At 38.8% G+C, this 24701-nt stretch overlaps 1 protein-coding gene across 5 annotated transcripts in view; it reads right to left on the reverse strand.

The window, feature by feature from the left end:
• SLC4A10 (solute carrier family 4 member 10) overlaps positions 1–24701 on the reverse strand; it is a 474235-nt gene that overhangs the window by 433288 nt on the left and 16246 nt on the right. For 4 of the 5 annotated variants that reach the window (XM_050752258.1, XM_050752259.1, XM_050752257.1 and 1 more), the window contains exon 2: positions 17938–18064. The gene's annotated coding sequence lies outside the window, so the exon portion shown is untranslated. Of the gene's footprint in view, positions 1–1574; positions 1838–17937; positions 18065–24701 lie in introns of those variants that run through there. The other variant, XM_050752255.1, reaches the window with a different exon arrangement.

Below are 24701 nucleotides of genomic sequence, written 5' to 3' on the forward strand. Positions count from 1 at the left end.
TATTCATTAGAAATTTAAAAAGTATGGAAAGATCAAAATTTTTCTCTTGCAAATCTGTGATTACACTTTTTTAAAATCTTACATGCAACAAGAAGTAAATTAAAGAAATTTTCTGGTAATCTTTTTTTTTTTTTTTTTTTCCCCAGATGGAGTCTCCCTCTCTGTTGCCCAGGCTGGAGTGCAATGGTGCAATCTCAGCTCACTGCAGCCTCCGCCTCCCAGGTTCAAGTGATACTCCTGCCTCAGCCTCCTGAGTAGCTGGGATTACAGGTGCCCGCTGCCACGCCCAGCTAGTTTTTGTATTTTTAGTAAAGACGGGGTTTCATCATGTTGATCAGGCTGGTTTCAAACTCCTGACCTCAGGTGATCCATCCACCTCGGCCTCCCAAAGTTCTGGGATTACAGGCATGAGCCACCATGCCTGGCCAGTAACTTTTGTTTTTTAAAAAAATAAAATTTCTTTATTGTAGAAAATTTGGAAAATTAAAAATAAGACCCATCATATTCTCACTAACTAGAGAAAATCACTGTTAATATTTTTATAAAAACCTTTTCAGTCTTTTATCAATACAATAATGTACAACTTTTAAGTGGAATCTTAATGAGTTAATGATCTGATTTATTCCCTTAACACATAAAATGCCATCAAAAATTCTTTATTTATTTATTTATTTATTTTGAGGCAGAGTCTCACTCTGTCACCCAGGCTGGAGTGCAGTGGCACGATCTTGGCTCACTGCAACCTCCACCTCCAAGTTCAAGTGATTCTCCTACCTCAGCTTCCTGAGTAGCTGGGACTACAGGGACGTGCCACCACGCTTGGCTAATTTTTGTATTTTTAGTAGAGACGGGGTTTCACCAGGCCAGGCTGGTGTTGAAGTCCTGACCTCAGGTGATCCACCCACCTCGGCCTCCCAAAGTGCTGGGATTACAGGTGTGAGCCACCGCACCCTGCCCAAACAACTCTTTAAAATACCACTTTAAACAACTACTGGCATTCCATTTTATAGATGTATACTAATTAATCAGTCTTCTATTGTTGAACATTTTGGTTGTCTACAGTTTCTAGCATTATAAACAAATATTGAGTTAATATCTTCATAACTAAATCTCATATATACACAGTTATTTTCTTAGGATTAATAACTAAAAATTAAATTGCAAGGTTAAAAACTATAACTGGGTTTTAAGGGATTTTGTGGGTAATTTTCCCAATGAAAGGATTTATCAATTGTCTGGTTTTTCCATATCTTGCCAAAAATGAACATAACCATTGTTTAAAATTTTTGTCAGTTTGATAGACAAAATGTTCTCTAATTATTTTCATTTCCATTATTTTATTTCCAGAGAGAAAATAAATATTATATGTTTACTAGCTGCTGGGTGTCTTTGTAAATTGCTTTTTCTTGTCTCTGGCCATCTGTAAGAATGGAGGGAAGTGTAGCTTAGTGGTTAAGAGCATAGACTTTGGGGTCAGACAACCCAGGTTTTAATCTTTCACTCATGACTAACTCTAAGACCTCTTTAAGCCTTAACTTCTTTATCTATCTATAAAATAAAGATAATAACAGTACCTAGCTCTCCAGATGAAAAGATGATCTGGTATGTACAATATGCTCTTATATTTTAAGAGCTCTTTATAAGAAGGATTTTCACCCTTTGTTCACCATATGTGTTGCTCCCATTGTTCCGAGTTGTCAGTTGCCTTTCAATCTTGTTTATAGTGGATTTTGGCAGACAGCTTTAAATTTTTTGTAGTAAAATCTATCACTCTTTTCTTCAGGATATTTGCCTTTGGTATCATGCTTAGAAAGGCAACAGATTTAGAGAAGGAGTAAAGATAGTACAACTTTTTCAGGAAAGCAAAATATATCTGGCGTGTGTATTGTGAATAAGATAAAAATCCAACATTCCTCTTCTTATGCACCTCTACTAAGCAAGCACCATTTTTAAATAACGTCAGTCTGAAAAAGAAATGCACAGAAATCACAATGTCAAGTCACTACACATACAACTTCCAATGATCATGGCCTATTGAGTTCCCTAGTTGGCCTAGATCTTTATCTTTGCCTTAAATAAGAGGGATATAAATATACATATAGACATACCATAGCAAATTAAATTAAGTTCCTCTTTTTTTAACCAATTTCCCAGAAGACTGAAATATTTATAATGAAATTAATCATTCCATAAATCAAGGAAGTAGCCAGAATCAATAACATCTGATATAATCTGGCATGTGAGTACAAATTGATTTACCCTACCCTCAGCAAATATAACAAAAAGACTTTCAAAGTTTAAGGAAAATAAATCACTAATAAATTAGCAATGTATTGATCATTTGAACCTGGATGATGTTTTCTTTCCAGCAAAGGACAGTGCACACAAGCTGAAATATCAAACTATAAGCTGAAATACTAAACAATGACCTGATTCTTATCCATGTCACACACAAGAGCATTATTTATCATGGTCTAGTTACAGGGACAGTATTTAATCAACTAATGTCTCTGAATTAAAACTATAAGCAGCTAAACATAATTGAAATATTATAATAATTTTTCAAATTTAGATTAATACTATTTGAATTTTAATGCCTAAAATATCTTAATAGTTAAACAATTTTTGTGATAAGTTGAAGTTCAATCCAATATGATATTTTTATTCCTAATTCATATAGCAGTTCAAACCAAATAGTTACCACTGGCCATATACAGGACATGTTTTTACTTATTACAAGAAATTGAATTCAAGTTTGCCACTTTGGAAACACTAACAGTAGCAATAGATTATGCTACATTTTAAAAAAACACACAAAGAATTATTCTTGAAATCTCAGTATTCCTATTGTGCAGATATTTGGAACAATTGTTTTCTTCTTTCATAGCTATAAAATTGTGGTTAAAAATCAGAATCACAGAAAAGGCTACTGGTTTTCTCAGGGTCACAAAAAAGTAAGTAATAGCATGTCAATGATAAATTTTTCTTAGTCTGCTACTCTATCCACCACAGTATGTAATTTCTGCCATAAACATCTTAAAATATGTAGAAAGTCATAAGAATTGCTAATACTACTTTTCAGCACTGTCATATTTTGTCCGCTGAGCCAAACATACCAGATGTCTTTAAATAAAAGATTTAGACAGCATAAAAATAAAGTGTTATTGTATATGGGCTTTTTAAAAATACACCAATACATTAGGGATATCATAAGGTTTGAATACATGCTATTCCAGAAGAGAGAAAGTTTACAGATACTAATACTGAAGGCAAGGAAAGATAATGACCATAGATGCAAATGAGAGTAAGAAAACAATGAAAATTAGCATAACACTCTGCATGATAAAAATTATTTTATTTATTTTAACATAATGAGCCAGACCATATATTCTCATTGATATGGTTTGGATCTGTGTCCCCGCCAAATCTCATGTTGAAATGTAATCTCCAGTGTTGGAGTGGGGCCTAGTGGGAGATGTTTGGATTGTGGGGGTGTATCCCTCATGAAGTATTTGGTGCCATCACCTTGGCACTGAGTGAGTCCACACGAGATCTGTTTGTTTAAAAGTGTATGGCACCTCCAACTCTTTCTCTCTCTTGTCCTGCTCTGGCCATGTGACATGCCTGCTCCCACTTCACCTTCTGCCACAAGTAAAAGCTCCCTGAGGCCTCCCCAGAAGCCAAAGATTCTTGTACAGCCTGCAGAACCACAAGCCAGTTAAATCTCTTTTCTTTATAATTACCCAATCTTAGGTATTTTTTATAGCAATGCAAGAATGGCCTAATACACCAGTTTCCTGGGTAAAATATGAGTATTTCATTTCCTAAAATTAATATAGTCCCATCAGTGTATAATTCTAGTAGATTCTATGAAAAGCTATTGTTGATAAGTAGGCTGAAATGACTGTAAAGGGATGAAGGAACTGTGATGTGACTATGAGGATTAACTGGATATTACTACATTTAAACACACACACTCACAACTAGTGAAAACAGAACTGTCTGTGAGAGCAGATTTAAAACAATAGCTTCATCCTGAGCTCCACTTGTGCATCTGTTACATTTACACATTTCTATCTAGTAACTCTGGTTGTTTAACCAAACATCTCTCTCCCCTATTTCTAGTCACAGATGTAATACGGGAATAGGTAGAAAGGAAAAGATAGATGAAGGCAGAGTGGCAAGTCTTACATCCAACACATGTAAAAGGATGTTAAAAGACATGCGTAGACATAGATATAAATATTAAGAAGTCATTATTTTAGTTACTTTTATTTTTTGACCTCTAAACTTTTTATTGGATTCCTGCTCCCCAAAGGGAACCCTGTTTCTGCTGACTCAGTGCCTCAGAACTTTGGTGGTGTTGGTCTCAGACACCACTTTGCCATCCACTGTCCTGCAGGCCAGGGTCTGTTGGATGGTTTGCATGGAATTGCAACCTAGAGAACTTCTACTCATACTTCAGGACACAGTTCACTTATTACAACATGTAATAATTTGCTTATTTGGGTGTTGCCCTCTACAAGACTAGATATCAAGCTTCTAATAAGCAAAAATTAATCTTACATATCCTTGTGTTCCTAGCACAAATCACACTCTTAGGCATACAGTGTTGAATTATAAACATTTGTTGAAAGATGGCCGAATAGGAACAGCTCCAGTCTCCAACTCCCAGCGCGAGTGACACAAAAGACCGGTGATTTCTGCATTTTCAACTGAGGTACTGGGTTCATCTCACTAGGGAGTGCCGGACAATCGGTGCTGGTCAGCTGCTGCAGCCCGACCACCGAGAGCTGAAGCAGGGCAAGGCATCGCCTCACCTGGGAAGCGCAAGGGGGAAGGGAATCCCTTTTCCTAGCCAGGGGAACTGAGACACACAACACCTGGAAAATCGGGTAACTCCCACCCCAATACTGCGCTTTAAGCAAACAGGCACACCAGGAGATTATATCCCACACCTGGCCGGGAGGGTCCCACGCCCACGGAGCCTCCCTCATTGCTAGCACAGCAGTCTGCGATCTAACCAGAAGGCAGCAGCAAGGCTGTGGGACGGGCGCCCGCCATTGCTGAGGCTTAAGTAGGTAAACAAAGCCGCTGGGAAGCTTGAACTGGGTGGAGCTCACAGCAGCTCAAGGAAACCTGCCTGTCTCTGTAGACTCCACCTCTGGGGACAGGGTACAGCTAAACAACAACAACAACAAAAAGCAGCAGAAACCTCTGCAGACACAAACGACTCTGTCTGACAGCTTTGAAGAGAGCAGTGGATCTCCCGACACGGAGGTTGAGATCTGAGAAGGGACAGACTGCTTGCTCAAGTGGGTCCCTGACCCCTGAGTAGCCTAACTGGGAGACATCCCCCACTAGGGGCAGTCTGACACCCCACACCTCACAGGGTGGAGTACACCCCTGAGAGGAAGCTTCCAAAGCAAGAATCAGACAGGTACACTCGCTGTTCAGCAATATTCTATCGTCTGCAGCCTCTGCTGCTGATACCCAGGCAAACAGGGTCTGGAGTGGACCTCAAGCAATCTCCAACAGACGTACAGCTGAGGGTCCTGACTGTTAGAAGGAAAACTATCAAACAGGAAGGACATCTACACCAAAACCCCATCAGTACGTCACCATCATCAAAGACCAGAGGCAGATAAAACCACAAAGATGGGGAAAAAGCAGGGCAGAAAAGCTGGAAATTCAAAAAATAAGAGCGCATCTTCCCCTGCAAAGGAGTGCAGCTCATCGCCAGCAACGGATCAAAGCTGGACGGAGAATGACTTTGACGAGATGAGAGAGGAAGGCTTCAGTCCATCAAAATTCTCAGAGCTAAAGGAGGAATTATGTACCCAACGCAAAGAAACTAAAAATCTTGAAAAAAGAGTGGAAGAATTGATAGCTAGAGTAATTAATGCAGAGAAGGTCATAAACGAAATGAAAGAGATGAAAACCATGACACGAGAAATACGTGACAAATGCACAAGCTTCAGTAACCGGCTCGATATACTGGAAGAAAGACTATCAGCGATTGAGGATCAAATGAATGAAATGAAGCGAGAAGAGAAACCTAAAGAAAAAAGAAGAAAAAGAAATGAACAAAGCCTGCAAGAAGTATGGGATTATGTAAAAAGACCAAATCTACATCTGATTGGGGTGCCTGAAAGTGAGGGGGAAAATGGAACCAAGTTGGAAAACACTCTTCAAGATATCATCCAGGAGAACTTCCCCAACCTAGTAGGGCAGGCCAACATTCAAATCCAGGAAACACAGAGAACGCCACAAAGATACTCCTCGAGAAGAGCAACTCCAAGACACATAATTGCCAGATTCACCAAAGTTGAAATGAAGGAAAAAATCTTAAGGGCAGCCAGAGAGAAAGGTCGGGTTACCCACAAAGGGAAGCCCATCAGACTAACAGCAGATCTCTTGGCAGAAACTCTACAGGCCAGAAGAGAGTGGGGGCCAATATTCAACATTCTTAAAGAAAAGAATTTTAAACCCAGAATTTCATATCCAGCCAAACTAAGTTTCATAAGTGAAGGAGAAATAAAATCCTTTACAGATAAGCAAATGCTTAGAGATTCTGTCACCACCAGGCCTGCCTTACAAGAGACCCTGAAGGAAGCACTAAACATGGAAAGGAACAACCGATACCAGCCATTGCAAAAACATGCCGAAATGTAAAGACCATCGAGGCTAGGAAGAAACTGCATCAACTAACGAGCAAAATAACTAGTTAATATCATAATGGCAGGATCAAGTTCACACATAACAATATTAACCTTAAATGTAAATGGACTGAATGCTCCAATTAAAAGACACAGACTGGCAAACTGGATAAAGAGTCAAGACCCATCAGTTTGCTGTATTCAGGAGACCCATCTCACATGCAGAGACATATATAGGCTCAAAATAAAGGGATGGAGGAAGATCTACCAAGAAAATGGAGAACAAAAAAAAAGCAGGGGTTGCAATACTAGTCTCTGATACAACAGACTTTAAACCATCAAAGATCAAAAGACACAAAGAAGGCCATTACATAATGGTAAAGGGATCAATTCAACAGGAAGAGCTAACTATCCTAAATATATATGCACCCAATACAGGAGCACCCAGATTCATAAAGCAAGTCCTTAGAGACTTACTAGAGACTTAGACTCCCATACAATAATAATGGGAGACTTCAACACTCCACTGTCAACATTAGACAGATCAACGAGACAGAAAGTTAACAAGGATATCCAGGAATTGAACTCATCTCTGCAGCAAGCAGACCTAATAGATATCTATAGAACTCTCCACCCCAAATCAGCATAATATACATTCTTCTCAGCACCACGTCGCACTTATTCCAAAATTGACCACATAATTGGAAGTAAAGCACTCCTCAGCAAATGTACAAGAACAGACATTATAACAAACTGTCTCTCAGACCACAGTGCAATCAAACTAGAACTCAGGACTAAGAAACTCAATCAAAACCACTCAACTACATGGAAACTGAACAACCTGCTCCTGAATGACTACTGGGTACATAACGAAAGGAAGGCAGAAATAAAGATGTTCTTTGAAACCAATGAGAACAAAGATACAACATACCAGAATCTCTGGGACACATTGAAAGCAGTGTGTAGAGGGAAATTTATAGCACTAAATGCCCACAAGAGAAAGCAGGAAAGATCTAAAATTGACACTCTAACATCACAATTAAAAGAACTAGAGAAGCAAGAGCAAACACATTCAAAAGCTAGCAGAAGGCAAGAAATAACTAAGATCAGAGCAGAACTGAAGGAGACACAAAAAACCCTCCAAAAAATCAATGAATCCAGGAGTTGGTTTTTTGAAAAGATCAACAAAATTGACAGACCGCTAGCAAGACTAATAAAGAAGAAAAGAGAGAAGAATCAAATAGACGCAATAGAAAATGATAAAGCGGATATCACCACCGACCCCACAGAAATACAAACTACCATCAGAGAATACTATAAACACCTCTATGCAAATAAATTAGAAAATCTAGAGGAAATGGATAATTTCCTGGACACTTACACTCTTCCAAGACTAAACCAGGAAGAAGTTGAATCCCTGAATAGACCAATAGCAGGCTCTGAAATTGAGGCAATAATTAATAGCCTACCAACCAAAAAAAGTCCAGGACCAGATGGATTCACAGCTGAATTCTACCAGAGGTACAAGGAGGAGCTGGTACCATTCCTTCTGAAACTATTCCAATCTATAGAAAAAGAGGGAATCCTCCCTAACTCATTTTATGAGGCCAACATCATCCTGATACCAAAGCCTGGTAGAGACACAACAAAAAAAGAGAATTTTAGACCAATATCCTTGATGAACATCAATGCAAAAATTCTCAATTAAATACTGGCAAACCGGATCCAGCAGCACATCAAAAAGCTTATCCACCATGATCAAGTGGGCTTCATCCCTGGGATGCAAGGCTGGTTCAACATTCACAAATCAATAAACGTAATCCAGCATATAAACAGAACCAAAGACAAGAACCACATGATTATCTCAAAAGATGCAGAATAGGCTTTTAACAAAATTCAACAGCCCTTCATGCTAAAAACGCTCAATAAATTCGGTATTGATGGAATGTACCTCAAAATAATAAGAGCTATTTATGACAAACCCACAGCCAATATCATACTGAATGGGCAAAAACTGGAAAAATTCCCTTTGAAAACTGGCACAAGACAGGGATGCCCTCTCTCACCACTCCTATTCAACATAGTGTTGGAAGTTTTGGCTAGGGCAATCAGGCAAGAGAAAGAAATCAAGGGTATTCAGTTAGGAAAAGAAGAAGTCATATTGTCCCTCTTTGCAGATGACAGGATTGTATATTTAGAAAACCCCATCATCTCAGCCCAAAATCTCCTTAAGGTGATAAGCAACTTCAGCAAAGTCTCAGGATACAAAATTAATGTGCAAAAATCACAAGCATTCTTATACACCAGTAACAGACAAACAGAGAGCCAAATCATGAATGAACTTCCATTCACAATTGCTTCAAAGAGAATAAAATACCTAGGAATCCAACTTACAAGGGATGTGAAGGACCTCTTCAAGGAGAACTACAAACCACTGCTCAGTGAAATAAAAGAGGACACAAACAAATGGAAGAATATTCCATGCTCATGGATAGGAAGAATCAATATCGTGAAAATGGCCATACTGCCCAAGGTTATTTAGAGATTCAATGCCATCCCCATCAAGCTACCAATGAGTTTCTTCACAGAATTTGAAAAAAACTGCTTTAAAGTTCATATGGAACCAAAAAAGAGCCCACATCTCCAAGACAATCCTAAGTCAAAAGAACAAAGCTGGAGGCATCACGCTACCTGACTTCAAACTATACTACAAGGCTACAGTAACCAAAACAGCATGGTACTGGTACCAAAACAGAGATATAGACCAACGGAACAGAACAGAGTCCTCAGAAATAATACCACACATCTACAGCCATCTGATCTTTGACAAACCTGAGAGAAACAAGAAATGGGGAAAGGATTCCCTATTTAATAAATGGTGCTGGGAAAATTGGCTAGCCATAAACAGAAAGCTGAAACTGGATCCTTTCCTTACTCCTTATACGAAAATTAATTCAAGATGGATTAGAGACTTAAATGTTAGACCTACTACCATAAAAACCCTAGAAGAAAACCTAGGTAGTACCATTCAGGACATAGGCATGGGCAAAGACTTCATGTCTAAAACACCAAAAGCAACGGCAGCAAAAGCCAAAATTGACAAATGGGATCTCATTAAACTAAAGAGCTTCTGCACAGCAAAAGAAACTACCATCAGAGTGAACAGGCAACCTACAGAATGCGAGAAAATTTTTGTAATCTACTCATCTGACAAAGGGCTAATATCCAGAACCTACAAAGAACTCAAACAAATTTACAAGAAAAAAACAAACAACCCCATCAAAAAGTGGGCAAAGGATATGAACAGACACTTCTCAAAAGAAGACATTCATACAGCCAAAGACACATGAAAAAATGCTCATCATCACTGGCCATCAGAGAAATGCAAATCAAAACCACAATGAGATACCATCTCACACCAGTTAGAATGGCGATCATTAAAAAGTCAGGAAACAACAGGTGCTGGAGAGGATGTGGAGAAATAGGAACACTTTTACACTGCGGTGGGACTGTAAACTAGTTCAACCATTATGGAAAACAGTATGGCGATTCCTCAAGGATCTAGAACTAGATGTACCATATGACCCAGCCATCCCATTACTGGGGATATACCCAAAGGATTATAAATCATGCTGCTATAAAGACACATGCACACGTATGTTTATTGCGGTACTATTCACAATAGCAAAGACTTGGAATCAACCCAAATGTCCATCAGTGACAGACTGGATTAAGAAAATGTGGCACATATACACCATGGAATACTATGCAGCCATCAAAAAGGATGAGTTTGTGTCCTTTGTAGGGACATGGATGCAGCTGGAAACCATCATTCTTAGCAAACTATCACAAGAACAGAAAACCAAACACCGCATGTTCTCACTCATAGGTGGGAACTGAACAATGAGATCACTTGGACTCGGGAAGGGGAACATCACACACCGGGGCCTACCATGGGGAGGGGGCAGGGGGAGGGATTGTATTGGGAGTTATACCTGATGTAAATGACGAGTTGATGGGTGCTGACGAGTTGATGGGTGCAGCACACCAACATGGCACAAGTATACATATGTAACAAACCTGCACGTTATGCACATGTACCCTAGAACTTAAAGTATAACAATAATAATAATAAAAAAAAAATTTGTTGAATGATGAATGAACAAATATTCAATCAGGACTCACAGAGTTTTTTAGGAGTGGTAGAATCTGTTTTTCTTTCCTCTCCTTTCTCTTCCTCCTCCCCTCAACTACCCCATTCTCATCCACTAAAACTCCTAACTTCAGCAGCAAATAAAAGATCTTTTCTATAAGACACATTATTCCAGGAAGATGAAATAAATGTACTTTTCCTTATTCCACCTATTAGGTAAAACTATTAGCCCTGGACATAATATGTAAAGCAAACACAGGAAGTCTCTGAAAGGTGGAGAGAAGATTGCTTGCTAGGAACATCAAAACCCAAAGAACAACATGGTCGTGTGTTCCTTGGGATTCATTTTTGCCTAATATATCTGAGACCTGCAGCTGAAGAAGCCAGAAACAAGAAAATATCAACATGCATGGGCAAAATAGCCTGAACAAAAGCTTGTTCTCTCTAGCTGAAGGCCAGGAAAAGGGTGGCCTAGTCAGACAGAAAATTTTTAGACAAGAAGAACTCTATTCCAGCCTAACCCCACAGAAAAAGCTGTTGCTCCACTCCCATCCAGGCCAATGAAGACCATGTGGGGAGCCTACATTTCCACCCTCATGAGACAGTAATGAGGTGCTCCAACACGCTCACCAGAGTGGTATCAAAGAAAGCCAAGTAGGGTGCCAGGACGTTCATCCCTCTGGCCAATAACATGATCTCCTCCTCCCTGCAGTGTGAGTAAAAACCACACAAGGAGCCAGAACTTCTGCCCCCATCAAGCAGTAATGAGGCACCCTCCTCACCCCACTGAGGTAGTGTTAGAGGAGGCCTACTAAAGAATCAAGACTTTCACCATCACCCAGCAATAATGAGGCCACCTCCACCACAGTGTCAATGGAGCCAGAATCCCCACCCTCACCCAGCAGTAATAGGTAGTTCCTCCCATTCAAGTGTCAACAAGGCCAATTGGAGAAACTAGACTTCCATTATGCATGATATTAACAAGGTGGCACCTCCCTCCTTCCACTACTAGAGTGGTGTCAGAGAAGGCCAGTCAAAATGGAAGGTTTAAATAAGATTTAGAGTCTCATAACATAATATGAAAATGTCCAGATTTCAATCAAAAATCACACATCATACTAACAACCAGAAAGGTCTCCACTGAATGAAAAAAAGTAATAGATGCCAACAACCGATGACAAAGGTGCTAGAATTACCTAACAAATATTTTAAAGCAGCCATTATAAACATGTTTCAATGAGTAATTACAAACAGGCTTGAAACAAATAAAAAATAAAAAGCTTTAGCAAAGAAAAAGAATGTCTCAACAAACAAATGAAAGACATAAAGAAGAATCAAATTGAAGTTTAGAACTGAGAGATATAGTAACTGAAATTTTAAAAAGCTCAGTGAATAAGTTCAACAGCAGAATGGAGGAAATAGAGGAAAGAAATCATGAACAGAAAGAATGAACAATACAAATTACTCAATACAAACAACATAGAGAAAAAAGACTTGAAAAAAGTGAACATGCTTCAGGAACCTTTGGAAGCATTTTTTAAATGTAAAATTTGTGCCACTGAAGTCCTGGAAGGAGAGAAAAATGAGGGCAGGGATGAAAAAGTACTTAAAGAACTAATGGCTGAAAACTTCCCACATTTAGCAAGAAACATAAAACTACAAATTCATGAAGTTGAGTGAACCCCAAACAAGATAACAAAATAATACACAGGAAGACACACCATAATTAAAATTATGAAAACTAAAGACAAAGTGTTGAAAGCAGCCATGACACTGTACATGTAGGGGAAAACAATTTGAATAACAGTGAGTTTCTCCCTGGAGAAACCATGGAGGCCAGAAAGAAGTGGCACAGTATCTTTCAAGTGAAAAGAACTGTCAACCCAGAACTTTACACCCAGTGAAATTACCCTTCAGGAATTAAGGAGAAAGCAGTACATTCTCAGGTAAAGGAAAATTAGGATAGTTTTTCAAAAGTAGACCTACCCTAAAATAACAGCTTTTAAAAGCTCTCTAAACACAAATGTTAAAAGAAGGAAGCTTGGAACATCAGAAATGAAAAAAGGATGCAGCAACAGAAATATGAGTAAATAAAATGGGCTTTCCTTTTCCTCCTGAGTTTTCTAAATTATGATAGACCATTGAAACAAAAATTATAAGACTCTATTACATGGTTCTAAATGTAGATATAGAGTAAATATGACAATTATAAACAAAGGAGAGGAAAAGGATGCAGGTAGCATTCATATACTTTACACAAACTGGTAAAACAATGATGCCAGTAGATTGTGATAAACTATATATGTTGCAACACCTAGAGCAAACTTTAAAAAAAAATTATACAAAGAGATACACTCAAAAACACTATAAATAAAACAAAATGGAACACTAAAACTTGTTCAAACAACCCACTAGAAGACAAGAAGAAAACAGAGAGCTGAGAAAAGAGAACAAAGATAAAAGAAAAAATATAGGGTAAATTTAAGTCCTGTTGAAATAGGAACAGTTCATATGCCGGGCGTGTGGCTCGCTTCTTCATGACCCGCTGCTCGAAACCCCTAGGGATAGCAGGCAGACGGGTAGGTCATGTGGAACGTGGGCTCTTACCCTATGGCAGGGTCTAGGGGTGAATGTTTACAGCTCCTGAGGCCCCAGTGGGCATGTGTTACAGTGTGCTCTTTCAGTGTAGCCGTTCAAAAGCGGCTTGTGTTAACCAGTGCAAATTGTCTTATCGCAAGGACAGAGGGCTTTCTGTATCCCAGGGTCTTGCCTTAGTGTACCAGAAAAATCGGATCACACATGGACTTGGAGAATGACTGCAAGGTTTTTTATTGAGTGGTGGTAGCTCTCATCAAGGTGAATGGGGAGGCCCAGAAGGGGGATGGAGTGGGAAGGTGGTTTTCCCCTGGAGTTGGGGTGCCCAGCGGCCAGACTATCCTCCAACCACTCCAGCCAAATTCCCCTCAGGTCTGCATTGTTCTGCCAGTTGATGGCCCGCCAGCAACTGCTGGTGCCTGTCAGTGTGCTCTTCAGCCAATGTGTTCTTCCCAACGTTCAACCATTTGTGTGTTCTTCCACCAGTGTGATCCTCTCGACGTCCAGCCACTTGCATCTCTGCCCACCAGGGTCTCAGGGTTTTTACAGGAACAGGATGGGGGCATAGCAGGCCAGGTGGTCTTGGAAAATTCAACATTTGGGCACGAAAACAGAAATGCCTGTCCTTACATAGGTCCATGGGCACAGGCCCGGGGGTGGAATGCTGGCCAGGGACCCCAGCCTTCTCCTCCTAGCATTTCCCTGCTCCCTATCCCATATCACTAATGAAAAAAATCAAAAAACAAAAAAACAGTGGATGAATAGATTTTAAAACAACAAAAACATACAGGCTAGGGGTAGTGGTTCATTCCTGTAATCCTAGTGCTTTCAGGAGGTTGAGGCAGGAGGATTGCTTGAGGCAAGGAGTTTGAGATCAGCTTGGGCAATATAGCAAGACCTCCATCTTTACCAAAAATATAAAACAAACTTAGCCCAGCATGGTGGTATGTGCTTATAGTCCCAGCTACTCGGGAGCCTGAGAGGGGAGGATCACTTAAATCCCTTGATCACTTGAGCAGTTTGAGGCTGCAGTGATCTATAATCACACCTCACTCCAGCCTGGGTAACAGAGTGAGACTCTGTCTCTAAAGAAAGAGAGAGAAGACACAAATCACCAATATCAGGAATAAAACAGGAAGTTTCACTAAAGACCCTACAGCCACAAAAACGATAATAAAGAAATACTATGAACAACACTACAAACATAATTTTGACAACTTAGATGTAATGAACCAATTCCCCAACAAACCCGAATCACCATAACTCACCCAATATGAAATACATAATTTGAAAATCCATATCACTACTAAAATAATTGAATTTTTAACTAAAAAAAAAGAAATCTGCAGGCCTAGGTGGGTTCACTGGAAAATTTCACAAAATGTTTGAAGAATAATAACACCAATTCTACATAATCTTTTGCAGAAAATAGAAAGGGAAGAAACATTTTCCAATACGTTTTATGAAGATAGTATTACACTTAGCCCAAAACCAAAGATAGGACCAAAAATAAAAAAAATAAAAACTACCATGTTAATGCATTGAAATAATATATTAAAGATGTTAATTCTCCCCAAATTGATGCATAGGTTTAATGCAATTCTTATCAGAATCTCAGTAGGTATTTTTTTTATATTTAGACAAGACTATTTTACTATTTATATGAATAATCAAAGAACTAGAAGAGCTAAAACAATTTTTTAAAAGAAGAATGAAGAAGAATCAAGATACCTAATTTCAGAACTATTTATATAACAATAGTAATCAAGACTAAGTGATATTGGTCTACAGATACATACATCAATGGAATAGAACAGAGAACACAGAAATAGAGCCATATAAAGATGCCCAAATGGTTTTCGACAGTAGTACAAAAGCAATTCAGGGACGAAAGACAGACTTTTCAACAAACTGTGTTGGAGCAATTGGACACCCATAGGCAATAAAATGAACTTCAACCTAAATCTCACACTTTGTATAAAAATTAACTCAAAATAAGTTATATACAATAAAATAAAGTATAAAATAGTAAAACTTTTAGAAAAAAACCATAGGAAAAAATCAAGATCTAGGGTTAGGCAAAAAGGTTCTAAGATTTGACACCAAAAGCATAATCGATAAAAGGAAAAAAATGACAAACTGGACTTCCTCCAAATTAAAAACTTTTTCTCTTTGACATACAGAATGGGAGAAAAAATTTGCAAACTATGCATCCAACAAATGTCAAGTACCCAGAATCTGTAAGGAACTTAAATAAATTAATAAGTAAAAAAACAACCCCATTAAAAAATAGACAAAGTACATGAACTGAAAGTTCTCAAAGGAAGTCATACACACAGCAAACAAGCATATGAAAAAATGCTCAACATCACTAATCATTAGAGAAATGCAAATCAAAACCACAATGAGATACCATCTCTCACTAGTCAGAATGGCCATTATTAAAAAGTCAAAAAACAACAGATGCTGGCAGGGTTGCAGAGAAAAGGGAATGCTTATATACTGCTGGTGAGAATGTAAACTAGTTCAGTCACTGTGGAAAGCAATATATAACCAAAGGAATATCAGTTGTTCTACTATAAAGACACATACACTTGTATGTTTATCACAGCACTATTCACACAATGGTAAAGACATGGAATCAACCTAGATGCTCAGCAATGGTGGGCTGGATAAAGAAAATATGGCATATATACACCATAGAACACTACACAACCATAAAAAAAAAGAATGAAATCATTTTCTTTGCAGCAACATGGATGCTGCTTGGGGCCATTATCCTAAACAAATTAATGCAGGAACAGAAAACCAAATACCACATGTTCTTACCTATAAGTAGAAGCTACACATTGAGTGCAAATGTACACAAAGAAGGGAACAATAAACATTGGAGCCTACTTGAGAGTGGAGGATGGGAGGACAGTGAGAATGGAGGGGGGGAAACTATGTATTAGGTACTTTGCTCACTACCTGGGTGATGAAATAATTTGTACACCAAACCCAAGAGACACACAATTTACCCATGTAACAAACCTGAACATGTACTCCAAAAACTAAATAAAAGTTGGAGGCATATCAGAATTAATGTACATTGTGTAATAAATTCTTGTACTCTGAGTTTTTTTAATGTTGCTCTTTGAAAGATTCTGTTACTAAGACGAAAACACAAACTATAGACTGTGAGAAAACATTTGCAAACCACATATCAAAAAAATGATGATACATTAAATATAAAAAGAACTCTTAAAAACTCAGCACTTAAAAAAATCTATTAGAAAATGGGCAAAAGGGCCAGGCACAGTAGCTCACACCTGTAATCCCAGCACTTTGGGAGGCTGAGGCGGGCAGACCACTTAGGTCAGGAGTGGCCAGCATGGTGAAACCCCATGACCACTAAAAATACAAAAAAAAAAATAGCTGGGCATGATGGCAGGCAACTGTAATCCCAGCTACTGGAGATGCTGAGGCTAAAGAATTGCTTCAACCTGAGAGGCAGAGGTTGCACTCCAGCCTGGGTGACACGGTGAGACTCCATCTCAACAAAACAAAACAAAACAAAACAAAACAAAAAACAGAAAATGGGCAAAATGGGCATGAAAAAACATTTCACCAAAGAGGATACACAGATGGCAAAGAAGCACATAAAAAGATATTCAATATCACCAGTTATTAGTGGTATAGCAAATTAAAACCATGAGATACAACTGCACACCTATCAGAATGTTTAAAATTAAAAATAGTGACAAAATCAAATGCTGGTAACAATGCAGAGAAACTCATACATACTGTATGGTACCATTTATATAACATTCTTGAATGATAATATTACAGAAGTGGAGAACATACTAGGGTTATTAGGGATTAAGGAAGGGGTGGGGAGCAGGAAGAAATTGGGTGTGGGTATAAAAGGGAAACATGAGGGACCCTTGTGGTGATGGAAATGTTCTGTATCATGACTGTATCAATATCAATCTCCCAATGTTACCCAATGGTTATATCTTGTAAAACTATAGCATAATATCACAATATTATAAGAGTAAGGGTACACAGGATCTCTCTGTATTATTTCTTATAAGTATACATAAATGTACAATAAAATCCAATTTCTAAGTTTTAAAAAAAAAACATCATTTTTCTTAAAGAACTAGAATAAGGAAACAATAGTGAGTATCCCATAGTCAACAAAATACATTTCCTAAATATAGTGTTAAATCGAAGAATGATTAAACAACTAGGCAATTCCTATTGGTCTATGCTTCATCTGATGGATAGCCCTGTCTTGACCGTGTAGGTAATTAAAACCCAACTCAACATCCTTGTTTTGTGTCATGATGGGCAACGCAAGTTTAGTGTAAAGGGTCACAAGGAACCTTAGAGGTCATCCAATTCAACTTTTTCATTTTACAGAAGAAAAAATTGAGGGAAGATGGGTGATCAGATTTTATGAAATTCAGGGAAGATGGCTGACTAGATGTAGGTAGTATGTGCCTCTTCCACAGAGAGGAATCAGAATAGTAAGTAGATACTCACCTTTTGAAGAGATGGTCTAGGAGAGCATGCTGGGATTCACAGAGAATAGATGGGAAGCATCAGAAGTAAGTAGAGGATCTGAGGCATCTTTCTCAGCCAGGTACTCACTAAGAGCTGGGAGAGGCTTCTAAACACAGGGAAACAGGAAGAGAGAAACCCCAAGGGCTTAGCTTTTATGACCTTGACTACAGGGGAGACCCTTGACCCACTAGGCCCTTGAGCCTGACGTACGGAGCTGCCTAAAGATTTCACAGAGACATTGCTCCAGAAAGGAAACCCACATGAAATCCCACAGGCATCCAGGCCTAGAGCAGCCTCAGCAAGGTGCCACTTTGAGATCTTAGCTACAGGGGACCTACAGATGTGGCTGCTGCCACTGCGCAGCTCCAAGCAGGGAAATGGGAGACTAGGTTCTCCCTTTCTCCTCTGGGAGGGTCTCTACTGCCCAGATGCAGTATGTTATTGAGACCGAGATGTGAGTGGCCAGTACTCTCCACAGCTTCCTGACCACACTGCCTGCCTGGGAGGGGCAACACCCTCTCTGGTCTCAAGCCCAAGGTATCATTTTAAGAGTTTAATGCTAAGTTAGGCCCCACCCTCGGGCCAAGTTCAAGTTGATGTGGTTGCAACCACCGCTTAGCCAAGGAGGGACAAGGAAACAAAGCTCTCTTACACATACCTAGAACAATATCCACTGCCTTGCCACAGGCTCCTATGAGACTGAGACTTGAGCAGACTACACTCTTCATAGCTTCTTCCCCATGATGTTCGCCTGAGGTGGGAGGGCCTACCCACTCTGGACACCAGCCCACAGCTGGCACCATTCTGAGAGTTTAACAGTGAGTTGTGTCCTACCTTCGGGCCAAATTTGAGGTGATGTGGTTGCAGCCACCACCCAGCAGTAGGAGGGACAGGGAAACCAAGCTCTCCTAAAGACAATACCCACTGCCCTGCTACATGCAGCTGTGAGACTGGGGACTAGACTGCTGAATGCATTGCTGCTTCTAGGAACACCAACACAGACTGTTTAAGTCCCAGTAGGTTGCTCCACCACTGCTACTGCCATCACCCACACAATACCAACAGCAGAGGGACCTGAGAACCCACCCACACTCCTGGCCCGCTGCTGCCACTTATAGCTTCTAAGAAAACTACCTGAATGCCCAAGAATCAGCCCTCCAGGACCCGCAAAGACCAGAGTCGGTATAAGCTGTTCTGAGTCCAGGAAAAAAAAAAAAAAGGCACGTTGCCCCACTGCTGCCACCATAGGCCCTGCTCAGTTAGACATCCAAGTCCCCAGCAAAACTTCACTACTACTTCGACTAATAACTGTAATAATAAATGTACCCTAATCCATCAGGAAAATCACAGATACCACTGACCCTGTGTACTGTTGAAGAAGTCAACGCAAAGATCACACTATCACAGGCACCCACAATCAAAGCTAAAATATCCTGTTCAACCAACAATATACACACATCTTTAGGAAAAAATTCTCCCCTATGAAAATAATTTTCAAAAAATTGGAATGGGGCTTCCCTGTGGGGGTCATCATGGGGGTTTCCTGGGCTTTCAGCTCTTCCAAGACTGACATGAAAACTGCCAAACTCTGCCAAACTCGGAAATGGTGATTAGGAAACATGGGGATCTGGGAGAAACAACTGCAAAATCAGTATCCCCCTAAAGGAGCACCAGAAGAGGATGAGTGATATTCCATCCAAAAGAGAAGGCTGTCTTTATTGTATGAAGCCATTTAGATGATTAAAATTCCATTTGCCATATTGTAAGATGACCACACCAATCATACCTGCTAATCAAAAAGTTCAAGCAAGCTATACTCCCACAAGCTAAAAAAAAAAAAAAAGGGGGGGGGGGTGGTGACAAACACAAATTTAATTAAAGCTAAAAGGAGAGAGTTAGAAATGGAGAGTGAGTGAGGTAAGTAATACTAAGTTGATAAGGGGCAAACCAGAATGGACAATTAAGTCCTTTCCACTGCTAGCCTTGGTTTGGAAAGAGCAAGTACTACAAAAGCAGACAAAGACATCAACAATCAAATTCCTTCAAAATGTTAAAAAGTACTGAGCCAAAGAGTACTTTCCAAGGAGAAACCAAGGCTCCATTTTATGCATCAGAGAACATTGTTCCTAAACTAGAACTTAACAAAGATTTGCCTAAATCAGGGGAATGTAGATGTAATCCTTCAGAAACTGAAGCACCTTTACTGGTTAGTTCAATGAAAACTTCTTTGTCAAAACAAGACAGAAAATATTCCTCAGCCATACTTAATGATGTGTAAGCAGTTTCTGTTGATCTGAAATTGAAAAAAAAATGATCCCCAAAGATAACAGCATCTAGTAAAAGTACTAGATATGCCTACTGGTGATTATCACCGTTCAAAGAATCTCACTGATGGAGTTATAACAGTAACAATCTCATTGTCAAGCAATGAGAGAGATTCCAAAGGTAGAGATCACCCCTCAAGAGTCTCCACTGATATTAGAGACACTGAGACTTGGGAAAAGAACATAGAATACTAATTAAGCCTTAAAAATAGCTCATTAGGCAAAATCTGAGTCATGGGGAACCAAGAATAAGAACTTAGCCTCAGAGTAGAGAAAATGCAGGAGTAAAGTGTGTCTGGGACAGAAAAGCAGTAATGGACTGCCATGAGCATGGCTCTGAGGACTTCAACACTGATGATTCAGCCACAGAGAAGAAATCTCAAGATGAAGACTCCATTTAAGCTTGTTCATTCCAAGGGCGATAACTTACAATGAGTTTCTTTCTGTAACACAACCAAGCAGCCAAAGTCTTGCCTCTCTGTCTACAAAATGTATTCAAGAAGAGAAAGTAAAAGACTGCAGTCATAATTGAGTCTCAGATGTAAAGGCATTAGTGGAGAGTAAAGAACAAGTCTCTCTGGAGCCCATATCTGGCTTCAGTTCCAAGCATTGCATATTTAGTGACAGGGCCCTTTAGGTTCAACCCAGGATCACACTTCTCAGAGCCCCTTCACCAATCATGCTACAACCGCTGACAGAAAGGACCTTCCAGCTCCATAGGGCTGGAGTTGTTTCCTGCCTATCTTGGACTAGGGGTGTTCCCAGGAAAGCCTCAGTGTTGGAATGCAATGGCCCAGAAACCACAGTTTATCAGTCCCCAGAAGGGAAGACTTTCACAATTCCTTTGTTGGAAAGAAATTTGACGATATAAGAAGTTTGAAACCCCCAATCAGACTTACAATCTCCAAATTCTCTCTAATGAAGCTCTTGGGAGTTGTACAAAAAGGCTGGACTAAGGGCAATACCACCATAAAGAAGAGTGGAGTCAGTGGTATCACAATGCTCTTTACAGGATACTTCATCCTCTGTGGTAGCTGGGGTTTCATGCATCTGAAGCTTCAGTACTGGTGTAAGTAGTGTTGACCTGGATATCACTTAAGAAATCTTTGGAACTACAAGAGGCATATAGTGGAGCTGACTTCAATACGTAGTTAACAATTTAAAATGGCATTTAGAACAAGAAGAGGGAGTGAAAAGAATAAAACTATTAAAATCTGTAACAATTATATAGAAAGTAAATTTTTTATTAATGTGGACAAGAAATATGAAAAGGTGACTGCTATACCAGAAGCACAGATATCAATGGAAGGACATAGGAAACATGAAAAAGTAGGGATTTATGACACCACCAAAGGACCACAACAATTGTCTGGCAACAGATCCAAATAAAAAATAATGCCTCAAAATGCCAGATAAATAATCCAAAATATTGATTTTAACAAAGCTCAATGAGGTGCAAGAGAAATATGAAAAACAGTACAAAAAAGTTCAGAATATGGATGAGAAATTTACCAAGGAAATAGGTATCTTTTTAAAAAATGCAGATATTGTGGATGTAAAAAATTCATTGAAGAAAATGCAAAATACATTTGAAAGCTTCAATAATAGACTAGATCAAGCAGAACAAATCTCAGAAATTGAAAACAAATCTTTTTTTTCCTTCAATTTTGATTTTACGCTCCAGGGTACCTGTGCAGGATGTGTAGTCTGTTACATAGGTAAATGTGTGCCATGGTGGTTTGCTGCACAGATCAACCTATAACCTAGGTATTAAGCCCATCATCCATTAGCTATTCTTCCTGATGCTCTCTCCTCCCACCCCCTACACTCTGAGAGGCCTCAGTGTGTGTTGTTCCTCCCCATGTGTCCACGTGTTGCTATCATTTCAGCTCCCGCTTATAAGTGAGAACATGTGGTATTTGATTTTCTGTTCCTGTGTTAGTTTGCTGAGGATAATGGCTTCCAGCTCCATATATATCCCTGCAAAGGACATGATCTCATTCCTTTTTTATGGCTGCATAGTATTCCATGGTGTATATGTGCCACATTTTCTTTATTTAGTCTATTATTGATGAGCATGTGGGTTGATTCCATATCTTTGCATTGTGAATAGTGCTGCAATGAGCACATGCATGCATTTATCTTTATAATAGAATGATTTATAATCCTTTGGGTATATATCCAGTATTGCGATTGCTGGGTCAAATGCTATTTCTGCTTCTAGATCTTTGAGAAATCACCACACTGTCTTCTACAATAACTTACATTCCCGCCAACAGTGAAAAAGTGTTCCTTTTTCTCCACAGTCTCACCAGCATCTATGCTTTCTTGACTTTTTAATAATCACCATTCTGACTGGCATGAAATGGTATCTCACTGTGGGTTTGATTCACATTTCTCTAATGATCAGTGATGTTGAGCTTTTTAAAATTTATTTGTTGGCCACATGAATGTGATCTCTTGAGAAGTGTCTGCTCATGTCCTTTGCCCACTTTTTAATGGGGTTGTTTTTTTTCTTGTAAATTTGAAAACAGGTCTTTTGAATTATTCCAGTCAGACAAAAATAAGGAAAAAAACAAAAGAATTAAAAAAGCCTTTGAGACATCTGGGACTATACAAAGTGACAAAATATGAATTATCAATATTCCCAAGGGAGAAGAGAGATCAAGAAGTTCAGAAAATCTACTTAAGAAAATAATCAGTGAAAATTTTCCAAGTCTATCAAAAGAGCTGACATCCAGATAGAGAAGGTCCAGCCATCCCTAAGCAAATACATTACAAAAAGGACTTTGCACAGCATATTATATTAAGAATGTCTAAAGTCAAAGTGAAAGAAAGAATTTTTAAATTGGCTAGAGAACAGCACCTAGTCATCTATTAAAAAAAAGAAAAAGAAAAAGAAAAGAAACTCTCAACAGACTAACAGTGGACTTTTCTGAAGAAACCTTACAGGCCAGAAAAACATTAAACGGCATTTTCAAAGTCATTTTAAAAAACTGCCAAAAGAAAGCCCAGGACCAGATAAATTTACAGCCAAAATCTACCAAACACACAAAGAAAAACAAAGAGGAATTATCCCAAAACTACACCAAAAAATTGAAGAGGGCATTCTCCCTCACTCATTCCATAAGGCCAAGATCACCCTGATACCAAAAGCAGACAAGGACACAACAAAAAAAGAAAAGTACAGACCCATATCTCTGATGAACACAGATTCAAAAATCTTCAACAAAATACAAGCAAGTTGAATCCAACAGCATATTAAAAAGAGAATATACCATGATCAGGAGTGATTTATACCAGGAATGCAAAGATGGTTCGACATTCCCAAATCAATAAATGTGATACATTACATAAACAGAATTAAGAACAAAACCGTATGATCATCTCTATGAAAGTGGAAAAAGCAATTGATAAAATTCAATGACCTTTCATCATAAAAATCCTCAACAACCTAGGCATAGAACAAAACATACTTCAACATAATAAAGGCAACATATGACAAACCTACAGCCAGCAACATACTTAACAGGGAAAGGTTGAAAGCATTCCCTCTAAGAATTGGAACGAGACAAGGATGTCTACTTTCACTACTTTTATTTAACGTAGTACTACAAGTCCTCACCAGCACAATCAAACAAGAGCAAAAAAAAAAAAAAAAAAAAAAGGCATCCAAATGAGAAAAAAGGAAGTTAAATTATCACTGTTTGCTAATGATATCATCTTATATCCAGAAAACCTACAGAGTCCACCAAAAAACTCTTAGATTTGATAAATGAATTCAGTAGTTTCAGGATAAAAAATTAATATACAAAAATCAGTACTATTTCTATACAGCAACAATAATCTAGCTGAGGACCAAATCAAGAAGGCAATTCCACTTACAGTGCTACAAAAAATAATAATAATAAAATACCGGGCATATATTTAATCAAGGAGGTAAAAAATTCTTATAAGGAAACAACAAAGTACTGATATAAAAAATCAAAATGACGCAAACAGAAAAACATACCATGCTTCCAACCCTTGGTCATGATTTGGAAAAATCAATATTTTTAAAATGACATACTGCCTGTATTAGTCTGTTTTCACATTGCTGATAAAGACATACCCGAAACTGGGCAATTTACAAAAGAAAGAGGTTTATTAGACTTACAGTTCCACGTGGCTGGGGAGGCCTTACAATCTTGGCAGAAGGCAAGGAGAAGTAAGTCACATCTTATGTGGATGGCAGCAGGCAAAAAAAAGAGAGCCTGTGCAGAGACACTCCCATGTTTAAAATCATCAGATCTCATGAGACCCATTCACTATTATGAGAACAGCACAGGAAAAACCCACACGATGATTTAATAATCTCCCACCTGGTCCCTCTCACAACATGTGGGAATTATGGAATCTCCAATATGAGATTTGGGTGGG

This window comes from Macaca thibetana, chromosome 12 (assembly GCF_024542745.1).
Source record: "Macaca thibetana thibetana isolate TM-01 chromosome 12, ASM2454274v1, whole genome shotgun sequence".
In the NCBI taxonomy this organism is placed as follows: Eukaryota; Metazoa; Chordata; class Mammalia; order Primates; family Cercopithecidae; genus Macaca; species Macaca thibetana.